Source organism: Podarcis filfolensis (assembly GCF_964270895.1).
Source record: "Podarcis filfolensis genome assembly, chromosome: Z".
Classification (NCBI taxonomy): Eukaryota; Metazoa; Chordata; class Lepidosauria; order Squamata; family Lacertidae; genus Podarcis; species Podarcis filfolensis.
In genome coordinates this window covers 26,510,559-26,524,854 of record NC_139617.1, presented here as the reverse complement: position 1 = coordinate 26,524,854, position 14,296 = coordinate 26,510,559, and the positions used below count along the sequence as shown (strand labels likewise).

Below are 14,296 nucleotides of genomic sequence, written 5' to 3'. Positions count from 1 at the left end.
CATAGCCCCCCTTTGTCAAATACAGTCATACCTCGGGTTAAATATGCTTCAGGTTGAGCATTTTCAGGTTACCCTCTATGGTGACCCGGAAGTAACGGAACACATTACTTCTGGGTTTTGCCGCTCGCACATGTGCAGACGCTCAAACGTGCATGTGCAGACGTCACGTGCATGCGCAGAAGCGGTGAATCACAACCCGCGCAGACTTGCAGTCACGGGCTGCATTCCACTCGGGATGTGAACAGGGCTGCAGAACAGATCCCGTTCGCATCCAGAGGTACCACTATATAAACTAATGATTCCAATCACTTTGAAGGATATCTGTACCTTTTGTTCCATAACTTTCATTCTCAAAGAGTTACAGACTTACTTTTTAAAAAGAAAGCTGTAGGTTTGGGGACTGCTGCTCACTGTGGGCTCTGTACATTCATACCCCCATTCTCACCTCTTGGCAGCCCTGCCCAACACGCCCTTTCCTTGTCCTTACTGAACCAAAGCGATGGGTGTTTTACTCCCTTCCCCCACTCTCTCTCTTCAGCCCCTGCCTCCTTTTTGGAAAGAAAAAAAGAGGGGCTCCTGGCTCCTTCACAATTTGTGGTTCTTGCCTCCACCAACTATCGGTTCACATAAAGCATTCCCTTTTAGTTGTTCCTTTTTATGATAAAATGCACCACGTATTAATGTAGTGCAGCAGATTATTCCACTCCAAGACAGAGGGAATTAAGGTAAAAGCCCATTACCCTAGTGGTCTAGAGGCCTGTAACTGTAGTTGTGAACAGAAAGAGATGGAACGATTAAAATTTTTGCATCAGGACTTCCAATAAGGCAACACTGTCACCTTTTATTCATCTCACAATATCATGTCACATTCTTTTAAAAAGCTAGCTGCACATACATATGTGGGAGAAATATTGATTCAATGACCCTACCTAATCCATAGTCTATGAAACAATATGCAAAGTGAAAAACAGAAACCCTTTGAAAGTCACCCTGTTCTGAATTCTGCATTGCAATTCTGCAGCCAAATAATGTATTCAATAAGGCATATACTGGAGTTAAGTGTGCATTAAAAATACATATATTAGTGAACATAACACACAATAGCCATGCTGCCTGGGGCTGATGGGAATTGTAGCCCAAAACATATAGAGGACGCTAGGTCAGGACCATGGGACGCAGGTGGCGCTGTGGGTTAAACCACAGAGCCTAGGGCTTGCTGATCAGAAGGTCGGCGGTCGAATCCCCGCGACGGGGTGAGCTCCCATTGCTCGGTCCCTGCTCCTGCCAACCTAGCAGTTCAAAAGCAGCCAGTGCAAGTAGATAAATAGGTACCGTTCCGGCGGGAAGGTAAACGGCGTTTCCGTGTGCTGCTCTGGTTCGCCAGAAGCGGCTTAGTCATGCTGGCCACATGACCCGGAAGCTGTACACCGGCTCCCTCAGCCAATAAAGCGAGATGAGCGCCGCAACCCCAGAGTCGGCCACGACTGGACCTAATGGTCAGGGGTCCCTTTACCTTTACCTTTAGGTCAGGACCATAGGAAGCTACCTTGATGGTAAGAGCTGTTTGACAGTGGAACAGACTTCCACAAGAGGTGGTGGACTCTTCTTCCTTGGAAGTTTTTAAGCAGAGGTTGGATGACCATCTGTCATGGATGCTTTAGCTGAGATTCCTGCATTGCAGGGGGTCCCTTCCAGCTCTACACTTCTATGATTCTGTTATTCTACAACAACAACAGCAGCAGCAGCAACAACAACAACAACCAGATCTATTGTGAGATTAAATATTCTGCTGCATTTTCTGAGGAAACTGTTATGGCCCCCGTAATTCATTCTGGAGGTCCGTTCTTAACCTGTAACTGTTCTTAACCTGAGGTACCACTTTAGCTAATGGGGCCTCCCACTGCCGCCATCGTGCAATTTCTGTTCTCATCCTGAAGCAAAGTTCTTAACTTGAGGTACTATTTCTGGGTTAGCGGAGTCTGTAACCTGAAGCGTCCGTAACCTGAGGTAACCGGTAATATAATCCTTGGTTTCAGGAGAACACTTTAAAAACCCAGGTCAGCTTAGGGCTATGTGTTTGGAGGATTCAGGATCCTTTGATGTGTGATTTAATTAGAGAAATTAAATGTGATTGCTTTGAGGGGGTTGAGGGACATTAGCTGCAGTGGGCCAGTGAGTCTCCTCTGGTTGCTAAGACACTGAGGGAACGAGAGCTGGCAGGTTGAGGAGATGAGGAGGGAGAGGAAATTAAGATTCCACAGAGAATGCACAAAACATGAGCAATGGCAAGGGCTTATCCACCTTCAACAACAACATCAACAAAACTCATTTTTTCTTTGTTATTTTTATTTTAGCCCAAGGTAACATTTTCAAGCTGGATTTATTTCTTCATGGGTTTATTCAGTTCCCCATCACATCAATGAATGTAATATGAGTCAGACTGCAATCCATAGCCCACTTAAACCATCAACATCCCTGACCACTGGTCCTGCTAGCTAGGGATAATGGGTATTGTAGTCCAAAAGCAGCTGGAGACCCAAGTTTGGGAAATATCAATATAGAAAATACTGAGTTAGATGGCAAGTTAAAAATGGTTTACTTACAAACCCTTCAAAGGTCAGATTCACATGCTTTTCCATACAGCAATTAGAAAACACAGGCAGGAAAATTTATGTTCCAGTGTGGTGAGTGCTTCTAAATTATTTGTTTAGAATCACAAAGATGGCTTCTTTAAGACATACATTCTAAACTTGGAGCAACTAGCTCAGAACTCCTTACTGGTAGGATTGACATGGTGGGATGGAAGAGAACAAAGGCTTGCTAACCCTCCCTCCCAAGGTAAGGTGGAGTGACCTAGCTAAGCCTGGCAGGACAGCTTACTGTATAGTCTTAACCCAATGATTCTCAAACTTCTTTCTCTGGGCCACATGCTCAGAATAAAATTTTCCTTGCGCCACACCGAATGTTTTTATTGATTAGAAATACAACGGAAAACAAAAAGAATAAACTCCTAGCAGTGCTTGATTTTGAAAAGATCTCTATCTATCTTCCTGGGGGGGGGGGGGTTCAGCCAGAACTCACCGGGACTCAGTTCCGGCACCTGTCAGGTGGGTGCCATTGCCATTCTAAGAGAATGAGAGGTGTTCATGGTGAGTTCCAGCACCAGTTTTTCTAAAAAAAAAAAAAAGCCACTGCATTCTGCAATATAAATAAATAAATAAATACTACTTTGATACCATACTATACTACACTGAAATGTTTAAATGTCCTTGAATCTTTCTGCTAAACTTGCCATCCTCTCCTGCCACACTACTGTGGTACAGCACACCCTTTCAGAACCACTGCCTTAAGCCTTTCATGCATTAATTAGACTTAAGCATTTTGGTTATATGAGGCTGATTATCCCATAAGGGGGTGGGTGGAAGTTGTAATCCAGTAAGGTCTGGAGGGCCACTGGTTTGCTATCCACATTGTAGATAACTTCAGTGAGTTGTGATAGCTAGATACATTAAAAAAAAAAAATCAGCATTGCTGGTGGCTATTGACCTAGGCACATCCCACATGTTTGTAGAAGCCTTTTAAAGCAGCAGTGTGGCTCATGAAGATGAAATTTGCAAGTGGCTAAGAGGGAACACAGAAAGATACTCCCAATGGATGCTATTTGCTTTGGGTGGGTGGTGTGGGAACTGATGATGCTTTGCAGACTAACAGCATCAGGATGTTTGCCATCCCGCTCATGCTCAGTAGATATATTTGTGAATACAGCAAACCGTGTACATGTAGAATGATGGGCTTGTCAGTGATCTCTCTCTCTCTCTCTCAAATAACATTTAAGAAAACAATTAATAAATATGAAGTCATTGAGACATACTTTCCATAAAGGTTAAAGGAGAATCATGAAATAGCTGACTCACTTTAATTTTAAAGGGCAAATCAATACGGGATAAGAGAGAAATAAAATGAGTCACTATAAAATTCATTTAATAAACTGGGGGGAGGGCGGCTAACAGAGTTTGGATCATATCAATAAGTCCAGCTGGCTTTCTGGCAGTGACGCCTTGTGCCTCAATTTTCTTATTTATTTGTACATCTGTTTCATCTGATTTCAGTAGAACCCTTGCTTCATTCTGTAAACTGCTTTGGGATCTATAATTGAGCAGTAAGACAACACAAAAATGAAACTACCTATGTATATACAGTCATACCTCGGGTTGAATATGCTTCATGTTGAGCACGTTCGAGTTGTGCTCCACGGCAACCCGGAAGTAATGGAGCGCGTTACTTCTGGGTTTTGCCGCTCGTGCATGTGCAGACGCTCAAGATTACATCATGCACATGCGCAGAAGTGGCAAAAAGCAACACGCACGTGCACAGACGTGCCATCGCTAGTTACCTTTGCTTCTGGATGCAAACGGGGCTCAGGAATGGATCCCATTCGCATCCCGAGGTACCATTGTATATGGGGTGTATAGGGGATGTGTAACACCTCTGTTGGGGGACAGGTCATGATCCTTTGGGGATAGTTTGTCCACCTTTGGTCTCAACCCTGCCCTCAGCTCTTATCTGTGGCTCCTAGAAGCTGTCAGCATGTGACCACGGTCATACCCTGGGAATGGCTTCAACTGACCAGCTAAGCCAGGTAAGGGTAGCAGATGAGTCTCAAGCCCTTGGTGAAGTTCTGGTGGCATGAGTGAATGAAACCAATAATGGGTCCAACAGTTTCTGATTGTGCTATAGAGGGAAATGAGGGGCAGATGGGGCTCATCAACCTGGGAAGGTAGCCCATCTAGGAGAAGGAAAACTCTGATCCTAAACCTCTGTTGAGAAAGGCTTCAGAAGTAAATCATGAGGAAAAATCTGTACTTGCAGAACATCTTCAGGAGAAGAAAAGGCTAAGAAGTAAACTCTACACAAATCCAGAGTGGAGTTGGATGGGTGACTTATACACCTCTGTCTGGCAACTCTTGCAGCCAAGCTGGTGCCAATTGTATTGTTCTGCTTTCCTTTGGACCAACCACAGCAGCAAGATCAAGAGGGGAGTCTTGTTATCTGGGCAGCCCAGGACCTCCATGCACACTGCCCAGGTCTCCCCCCTGAAAGAGGTCACTTCAGTGCTGCTAATGCAGCAAAAACAATGTGGGAGCCAGAAGTTATGAGTTACTGTTCTGTACAGACAAAGAAGGCGCTGTGATTCTCCAGACTTCACACCCAGGAGCACACTCCATTATCTCTCAGGATGTGTGGAGGCCAGCAACAACTGTGTCTGACAATGAGGGCAGAACATAGCCATAGTTGCTAGCATCCACTGACAGCAGAGATACCCTTGTTTGTTTATATTTCATAAAATTGTAAAAAACAAAACAAAACCCCAACCCTCAAAGTGGTTTACAAAGAGAATGAAACAATAAAATTCTTAGTAACCATCACAAGGAACTATTTAAACATTAAAGAAATCAGCACCAAACTACAAACAGATTAAAACACACACCAGCATTTGACACATCTGGGTGGGCTTGCCTGAACAACAATGTTTTTAGCAGAACAGAGCAAAGTGAAAAAATGCATGTTTGATGTCAATAGGTAAGGAATTCCAAAGTGTAGCTGCCATATCTCCCCAGACTCTGTGATCATCACCTGAGGCCTTTCTTTGTGTGCCTCATCCACAAGAGGTCTAGAGAGTGGCGACATGAGAGAATGGACTTTTATGCAGTGGTTTCCCACTTGTGAGATGCTCTCCCCAGGGAGGTTCATTTGTTGCCTTCAACCCATATATTTAGATGCCAGGCAAAAATATTCCTCTTCTCCCAGGCCTTCAGCTATTTAAACAATCCATGAACTTTTAAACTGGGGTGGGGGTACTGTTTTTGCCTAATACTATGTTATGTATTTTTGTATTTTTATATTGTAAACCACCCTGTGATCCTGGGATGAAGGGTGGTATAGAAATTTAATAAATAATAACAACAATAGATCAAGTTACTAGAAATGTGGAACAGGTATCCTGCAGCACCTCTATCAATGCCAATTCTGTTGACTGAAGTGGCTGAGTGGGTGCATTATGCCGGGAAGGTGGCCTCATAGGCAAAACTGTCCTAAGTTGTTAACGGCTTCTTATAGACGGACACCTTGAACTTAGCCAGCGCAGACCTCCGAGCACAAGCTGACGGTCAGCAATTGCGCTGCAGCATCCTGCACCAACAGCAGCTCGCTCCTCCCTACTCCTCCTCCGCCGTCCCAGCCACCCATTGAGCGCACTGCAGCAGCCCAGTCCTGAAGCAAGCAGCCCCCTTGCTAACCTCCTAGGCAGCGCACGCCGGAATCGCGCACGAGCCAGCGGCAGCTTAGCGGGTGCCCGCGCCTGCGCAGACGGCGCGATAGCATCTTCTCGGCCAAGCCGAATCCGCCGCCGCCTCTTTCTCAGGAGCGGGAGGGGCCCGGGCGCGGTTGCTAAGAGACGGCGCCCGAGCGGCCTTTCTGAGGAGCAGCCTCAGCAGTAGCCGCGAAGAAGCGGCGGCGGCGGCGGAGGCCAGGCCAGGCTGGGCCGGCTCCTCCACCTCCTGCTCCGTCCGGGGGCCGCTTCCCCGCCTCCTCGTCCGGGAAGGACGCCCCCGCCCCATCCCTCATGCTGTGGGCGCCGCGGGGCGGGAGCGGCCGCGGCGGGGCCCCCCAAGCAGAGACGCCGCCGCTGCGCCCAGGAAGAGACCGGTGAGGAGGGCGGAGGCTCTGTGCGGCAAAGCGGCCTCCGGGACAGGTGGGTACCCGGCGCCTGCCAGCCTCACCTTCGGGAGGAGTGGGGTGGGGAAAGGTCGTCGCCTCCCCTTCCTCCCCCTCGCCCGCGGTAGACCCGGGAGGGGGGCGTCGAGGCTTCCTCGTGGCTTGGGAGAGCTTCCCGTTGCAGGGGCAGTGTACCTGCCTGCCTGCCCACATGCAGCACTTGGGGTTTCAAAAGAGCATTTCCCTTTTGAGGGGCTAGGGAGCTTGTCCGCGCTTATTTAGGGTTTTGTGTGCTTGTGCGTGTTAAGATATCGTAATCGTTGCTCATTTATTTCTGTTCTGTTAGTCCGCAACTTGGCAAAAAAGCACACCAAACCAAGCAAACCCCAAAAAGGAAGAAACAGAAGGGTAGGCGCCTGGGGGGGAAAACTTTGGTAAGCCCCCACACCATTGAATCCAATGTGTTTTGACTATCCAGTACATGATTTTAGCGTTAAGCACGATCCCTGGAATTTAAACCGCCCCCCCTCAAGTTGCAGGCTTACTGTTTTTTTAAATATATTTACGATGGTAAGGTCTCTTACCTTCTGCCATACACCCCCAACGCTCTTTAAATTTTGTTGTTCAGTATTTATTTATTTTAAAAATTGTGCACCACTCAATTTTTTAACCCCCCCTCAAAGTGGTTTGCAAAAACATGAAATTGTAAAATCAAGAAAGATTCAGAACCCCACTTTAAAATATGCAAACGTTAAAATACCAAATTACCTCAACTTTCTAAGCATCTGGGTAGGCTTGTCTAAACAAGAATATTTTTAACAGGCACCGAAAATAGTACAGTGAAGGCGGCTGCTTGATTTCAACAGGCAGGGAGTTCCAAAGTGTAGGTGCCACCACACTAAACAATCAAGTTCTTACAAATGCAGAGTAGGTATTATGTGGCACCTGTAATAGTGCCAATTTTTTATATATTGATTTTATTTAATTAGCATATATTGTATTCCTAACCACCCAGTGAATTTTTACGTGGAAATGTTGGGTTATATGTTTAAGTAAATTCTTAGGTGCAGAATAGAGGTCTGTCCTCAGCTTGCAAGCTGGAAATATGTATGGAAAGCTGGTTAGGGCGTAAAAGATTAAAGTAAATAACTCAGCAGGACCCTCTAGGGTTAGATATAGTATACTGCTGGGTGCTGCTGGGAATTTGAAATAACTTAAAAACAATAATTAGCAATTGTAAGGTATTATTTGTTGTATTTTATTTAAGGTGCTTTCACACCATTCTTTAGCCATAACCCCTGCTGCCATTTCTGCTTCCAAATGTCAGTCATAACAGTTCATGCTTTCATTCTGAACAGACACAGCACAAAAGGAAGCAGGATTGGGAGGGAAGAGGAAAAGGAAAAATCAGGCGCTGTTTCTTGTTTACAGAGTTATTGACATGACTAACTGGCATGGGGAGATTTTAGGGAGGTGGGTGAATGCCATGTGTTTCTGGGGCAGATTACTGGGTGGAAATTGCAGGGAAGCATATTTTTGCAGAACATTAGGAGAAACAAACTATGGTAAGAGTTGTTCAGCAATGGAATATATTATCTCAGGACTCTTTTTTTGCTGAAGCTAGATGCCAATCTATCAGGGATGCTGTGGTTGCATTCTGCATTGAGTAGAAGGTTGAACTACATCCGTATTCTTGAACCTTGGGTCTCCAGTTGTTGCTGCTCTGCATCATTCCCATCCATTTTTTGCTAGTGTTCAGGAATGATGGAAGGTGTAGTTCAACAACTAAGGCTGTTGTAGACTAAGATCTAAGGCTGATGAACACTGGATTAGATTACTTTAGAGGGTGCTGGTCATAGACTATAACAATAAAGATTGGATTTGATTACTTCCAAGGTTCCTTCCAACTATGATAATTATGTGGGGATAAGTCTAAGTTCAGCTATTGGCTTTTGTAGCTATTTGGAATCTAGGTTCATAGGTAATATTTTTCTAAACACTGGAGCAGTGGAGGAGCAGTGGACTGATCTAATCATGCCTTCAGTAGTCCCAAAAGCATCTGTCTAGCCTCTGGAAAATGGGGTGCGGTTTAGATGGGCTTTTGGCTTGATCCTTCAGCTGATGCAATGGTGAAAATGAATGATATCCACTTATTGCTGCATGCAAAATCTATAGAAAGAACAAGGAAGGTTATTTTATAGGAGTTGTTTCTCTGCATGCTACAGAACATAGACTCATTAGAAATCTTAAAGGGGTACCAAATTATTCAAGAAGCTCAAAGTAGACCATGAAGAATTCCAAAAGGATTATCTCAAGAACGGATGAATGGGCATCAAAATGGCATATAAGATACAACATAAGATTGTGCAAAGTGATTGACCTTGGGACACAACCCCCTGCCCTGAAATGTGTCCTTTCATTTATTCACTCTATCCCTAGAGAAGAGATCTTTGAGCTGTGGTTGGGCGCTTACTGTAAACAACAAATCTGTGTGGTCTGTTACTGAAAAAGGTGAGTTCTTTATTAGGAATTGTTAGGGAAGAAACTGAAAACAAAATGGATAGTATCACAATGCCTTTATAAAACTTACATTTAAAATACTTTGTACAGGTCACCACATCTCAAAGTGGACAGCAAAGAACTGAAATTATCAAATGATTCAGGTTTGAACAGGTTCATCAAAAAGAAAGACAAGCATTTGGAACTTAGTTTAGAAAGGAGACCGTCAAGGAGGTTTATAAAAAAATTCTCACTCTCCCATAATACTAAATCCCACCAGGGGAGGGTTATGGCCTTTATTCCTTGCTTGTGTGCTTCCTAGAAGCACTTGCCTGGCCACTGTAGAAGATGGGCTGTTGGATTTGATGCATCTTTAGTGTCAACTAACAGGACTCTTCTGAGGGAATATAAACACTGCTGTGTGCAGTTACTCAAAAAATTAGCAGAACAATATTTTTATAGGTTTCAGAACATGAGATACAACATTTAAAAAGAACCCCAGTGTTAATACTTTGTTTTGTTCAAAGCTTTAACCTGATTACTTACTTCAATCACATTTTAAAATATGCTATTTTTTTTTTACTCTTTAGCAAGCTCATCAGAGTGCATTTGTGTGTGGAGTGAAGTAGTTTTGTAGACTGTTTATTATAAGTATGAATTATATTTTTTCACATATCTACTTAGCCCACATTGACATCCAAATGACAATTTGTGGTCAATGTGAACAATTCAGAGAACTAGTACTCAGTATAAACAGCACATGTTTTGTTTCTTCCCACTTTGCGTTTCTTCCCACAAGCCTTTGTTTACCTTTGTTGTTCTGTACCTTCTTAATCCCTTCTTGTGGCACACTGTTAGCTGGAAGAATCAGCTTTGGAGTCTGTTGCCATTAGTTAGGTCAAATATAACCTGGTGATTTGGTAAATGAATTTTATCCATGTGCTTTTGCTGTATTTTTCGCAGTAACTTTCTGCAAAAGTTCTGAAATTGCAGAACTTGAACTGAAATTCTTTCTAGAACTTTATCCAGAGAGCTATTAACTTAGTCAGAATTGTTGTTTGGTTTGTAGTTGAATGGTACCTACAAAACTAGATCCAGTGTAGCAGTACAATCTTGGCATCCCACCTCTACATCATTCTACCCAGAACTTTAAAGAAATTTTGACAAGCACAGAACTGGCAGTGATGGCACAATGCTAAGTGCCTTAATATAGGAATGCAGAATTTGTGCCCTCCAAATGTTATTGGTTTCCAACTTCCATTGGCTTGCATGTTTACCTTGAACTAAATTCTGCTAAATTCAGTTAGACTTACTTCCAAATAAGTGTGCATAGGATTGCAGTTTTAGAAGAGGAAGGCTAAAAAGGATGCAATCCATATCTTTGCCTTCAGACAGAATCTTGCACATGTTAGACCACATGTTAATCCCTGACGGATATATTACCTTTTCCAGCAATTGTGGTGTGCCAGAAGAAGGGAAACAGGAAAACAATTGTGCTGTTTCACTTCTTCTTTTTAATAATGCCAGCACAATTTAGTTGAACAATCCATATAGTGAACCAAACCTCCAGTGTAGGGAAATCCAAGACTACATTATGAATTTTCTTCTTTGGCCTTTTAATGAGGAGGCTTATTTTATTCCAAATGCTCTGAATCTGCAGTTGAAGCTACAGGCAGCCAATTTGAAAAGGTGTCGCACTGTAACTTGAGCAAAATTGAATGTTCCACTTAGCACTTCCAACACAAAGACTGTGTGTTTTGGCTGCCTTCTGTTGCCTGACTTTTGCCATGCCTCTCCCTGTCTCTTTTAAAGGTTTATCTTTTTCTTATTTAAAAAAAATAACGGACCCCTTTGATGTCTTCTAAGCAACCTGCTTCCTTTTCTGCTAGTAATGAAATTGTGCCTAGTACCTAAATGACATGTAGATAATATGCCTGACAATTCTGTAGGGCAATTGTATATTATTCTGTTCAGCCGTGTGTTTTATAGCAATATTATTGTGATCTTTGCACCCATAGTATTTCTGATTTGAAACATTGGCCTGTTATGGCTAATAGCCCTGAATGGGGATGGGCATCCAGTCAGACCTAGTGATGTAGATCTCCATCCTTGCATATGCTCATCTCACCTATATGTGTGGAAGCCTGGTTCCATGTGGAGGTCTACCTTAGTAGGTTTGGAAAACTGAATTTTTCAGAATAAATAATAATAATATTTTAGTATTTATACCTGCTCATCTGGGTAGGTTGCACCAGCCACTCTGGGTGGCTTCCAACACATATAAAGCATGATAAACATGGTGTGAATTTGCTAGTCACATTATGTTTTTAGGCTCCCGAAGCAATTGACTTAGTGGTGCTCTGGCATCAAAGGAATATATTTTACCAGCAAGTGATGGCGTGACAGCTTTTTCTAAATGCATCTGTGTGGGAGACTGCTCATATGGCAAGCCATTTTTGTGAAATGGCTTTCAGTAATTCTGATAACCTCAGCTATGTACTACGACCCTTATTTATTTGTATTGCGGTGGAATCGCACAATGAATTCTTTCACAGAATCTTTCCATGTGGAACTGCCTCCATACAGTTGCATCCTCCTGAATGGCAGCCCTGCCAGTATTTGGATATTATGGAGCATTTTCTGTAACTCTGTTAACAGCAACTGACTCATTGTCATACTTGATGTAGTTCTATCAAGGTAGTGCTAAGGCACATATTTTTATTGTTCTACTGTGGAGGTGGCTGTGGGAGAATAAGAATCAGTAGCTGTTGCGAAAACTCATCCAAAGCCAAATGTACTTTAACAAACTACTTTAATCTGAGAGTCCTGCAGAAGAAGACGTGCCACTTAGACAAACTGAATGCCAATTGCTAAGAGCAGGCATAACCTGAGGTGCTTTCTTCTTTATTACAATTTGTATAGTTTGCTGTTGGGTGGAGGTGGTTGTCCATAAATGTTTTTCCTGCTTAACCTAAAAACTCTTAAGCAATTTATAAGAGCACACAGTCTTCTACACCACAAAGTAAAACATGGAATTGAAACATTCTGTGATACCTGTTTTGTTTGAATAGCTTGTGGTTGAGAAAAGAAAATCTACCCCTTCCTCAAAAAAAAGTCTGTGCAGAAATATCCTTGAAATGCCCTTGGGCGTGTTGAGAGTAGCCTGTTCTAGCTATGGTTGATTCAGATTAAATCTTATCAAAAGCAGTAAAATTTTAAAAATGTGTCATAATATCTACATAATTACAAAAGCAAATAATAAATAGGATGCTTTCTAACAAAAGATTGACACCACATCCTCTGGATAGAATAAAAGAGATGATGCATTGACCTCAGGGTCATACATTTGAAGTGATAGAATTTTTATTTTTTTGAGCAAACTCAAAATGTTTCACCTTTCTCCTCATCTTAGGGGTGAAAATTTGCGGTAGCATTGTAAAAGATCAGTTTCTTTTTGGAAGAGAAGCAACTCAAGACTTATTGTGCCTTCGTAATACTTTTTATACAAATGCAAAAGATGAACAGATATTTTGTGAGGAATAGGATAAGCAGAAGCAAGTATTCTGCTTTGATTTGGATTCATATAATTCCAAAATTCAAAATCCAAACTTAACTCCCTGGCAAGAAGATTAAAACAAGTGCCACTTTTCAGCTCTCCCAGTTTGTAGTTCCTCATGACAAAACTAGCTCCCACCATGGCAAGAGTTTGTGGCACACCGTCCAGATATTTGTGGATTTAGAGATCTGCATTTCCACTTACTATGGCAGGTGTTTTATCACCCTCTGGCAAGAGTGACAATTTGGGGTAGTTCCTAGCCTCACACTCTAGTTTCAAGTTGAACGCCAGCAAGGATCATCTCCACAGTTGTGCTTATTTTCAGAGAGCAAAATATAAAGGCAGTGTCCACCTCAAACTCAGACCTGGAAATGAAAACTTGGCTTTCTGTTTGGCACTGGCTGGCTGATAGAATATACTATTGATATAGTATATTACAATATTCTAGTTTAAGGTTTCTCCCCTTGTGTCTATGTAACATTTAGTGAGAGATGAAGTGGTTCAAAATATCATCTTTGACAAATATTTGAAAGCAAATCTAAATATGTGCTGTTACTGATATCTGCTGTTTGGTTTAGTTAGGTCTGTGTTTTTTAAACTTCCTTTCCTTTTTTTAAAATTAGGAATGTTTGTAGCCGCCATGTAAGCCTGAAGTATAGAGACCCAAGATATGATTCTGGCACTTTAAGAAGTATAAGAGACCAGCTTTAACTGTAAGTTAAATTATTTTGTTTGAAAATGTACAATGTCTTAATGTCACTTGATTCTTAACTACAAGTCTGATGAAAACAAACTTTTTATCTGTTAGTGGACACTCCAGCTGTCATGTCTACTTGAAACTTAAGTTTATAGCCGTGCAGACACAATCCTTGCTGCTTGAAATGGTGAGCTGGCTCACCTAGTGTGAAGTAAATTTGCACATGGCAAGCTTGATGGCTCCAGTGCATCTCATGATATCTGTCTTTGATATCATGACAGGATGTACTGTACTGGGAAAGTATTCTCTCTTTAATAAGGTACTAATGACTATCTTGGGACAATCTCAACTATAGAGCCACAAGTAGGAATGCCGCTTGGGGCAAGATATTGACTGTACCATCTGTTCCTAGCAAGTATGAACACTTTAATTGATATATTAAGAAATTCAACTTTTAAATTGATCTTCCTACTTGTCCCTCTCCAGTGGTCTAGATACTGAAGTTGTCCTCCCTTCTTTCCACTAGGAGGCAGGTTCTACTTAAATTCCGCTCTCAGTACAGGCCTAGATTTCATTGTGACGGCTCCAAGGGGAGAGTGTTTCTTTTCTTTTCTTTTCTTTTCTTTTCTTTTCTTTTCTTTTCTTTTCTTTTCTTTTCTTTTCTTTTCTTGGGAAACCATTGTGCCCACCCTGGGCAAATGTAGTATTTTCTTAGCGATTCCACTTCTTGAAGAAAGCATGTTTTTATCTCTTTCTTCTCTATTAGCTTCCCTTAAATATACCCTGATCATAGATTATCTTTCCATTGATATATAATTTTATGGTATTAC

General features: G+C 42.3%; 1 protein-coding gene across 4 annotated transcripts in view; it reads left to right on the top strand.

Moving 5' to 3' along the window:
* Positions 1–6,266: 6,266 nt before the first annotated feature.
* The window catches only part of ZC3H12B (zinc finger CCCH-type containing 12B), a 37,041-nt gene continuing 29,011 nt past the window's right edge, over positions 6,267–14,296 (top strand). The window contains exons 1-3 of one of the 4 annotated variants that reach the window (XM_083595884.1): positions 6,459–6,751; positions 9,154–9,225; positions 13,393–13,482. The gene's annotated coding sequence lies outside the window, so the exon portion shown is untranslated. Of the gene's footprint in view, positions 6,752–7,130; positions 7,149–7,541; positions 7,642–9,153; positions 9,226–13,392; positions 13,483–14,296 lie in introns of those variants that run through there. The other 3 variants (XM_083595885.1, XM_083595886.1, XM_083595883.1) reach the window with 3 other exon arrangements.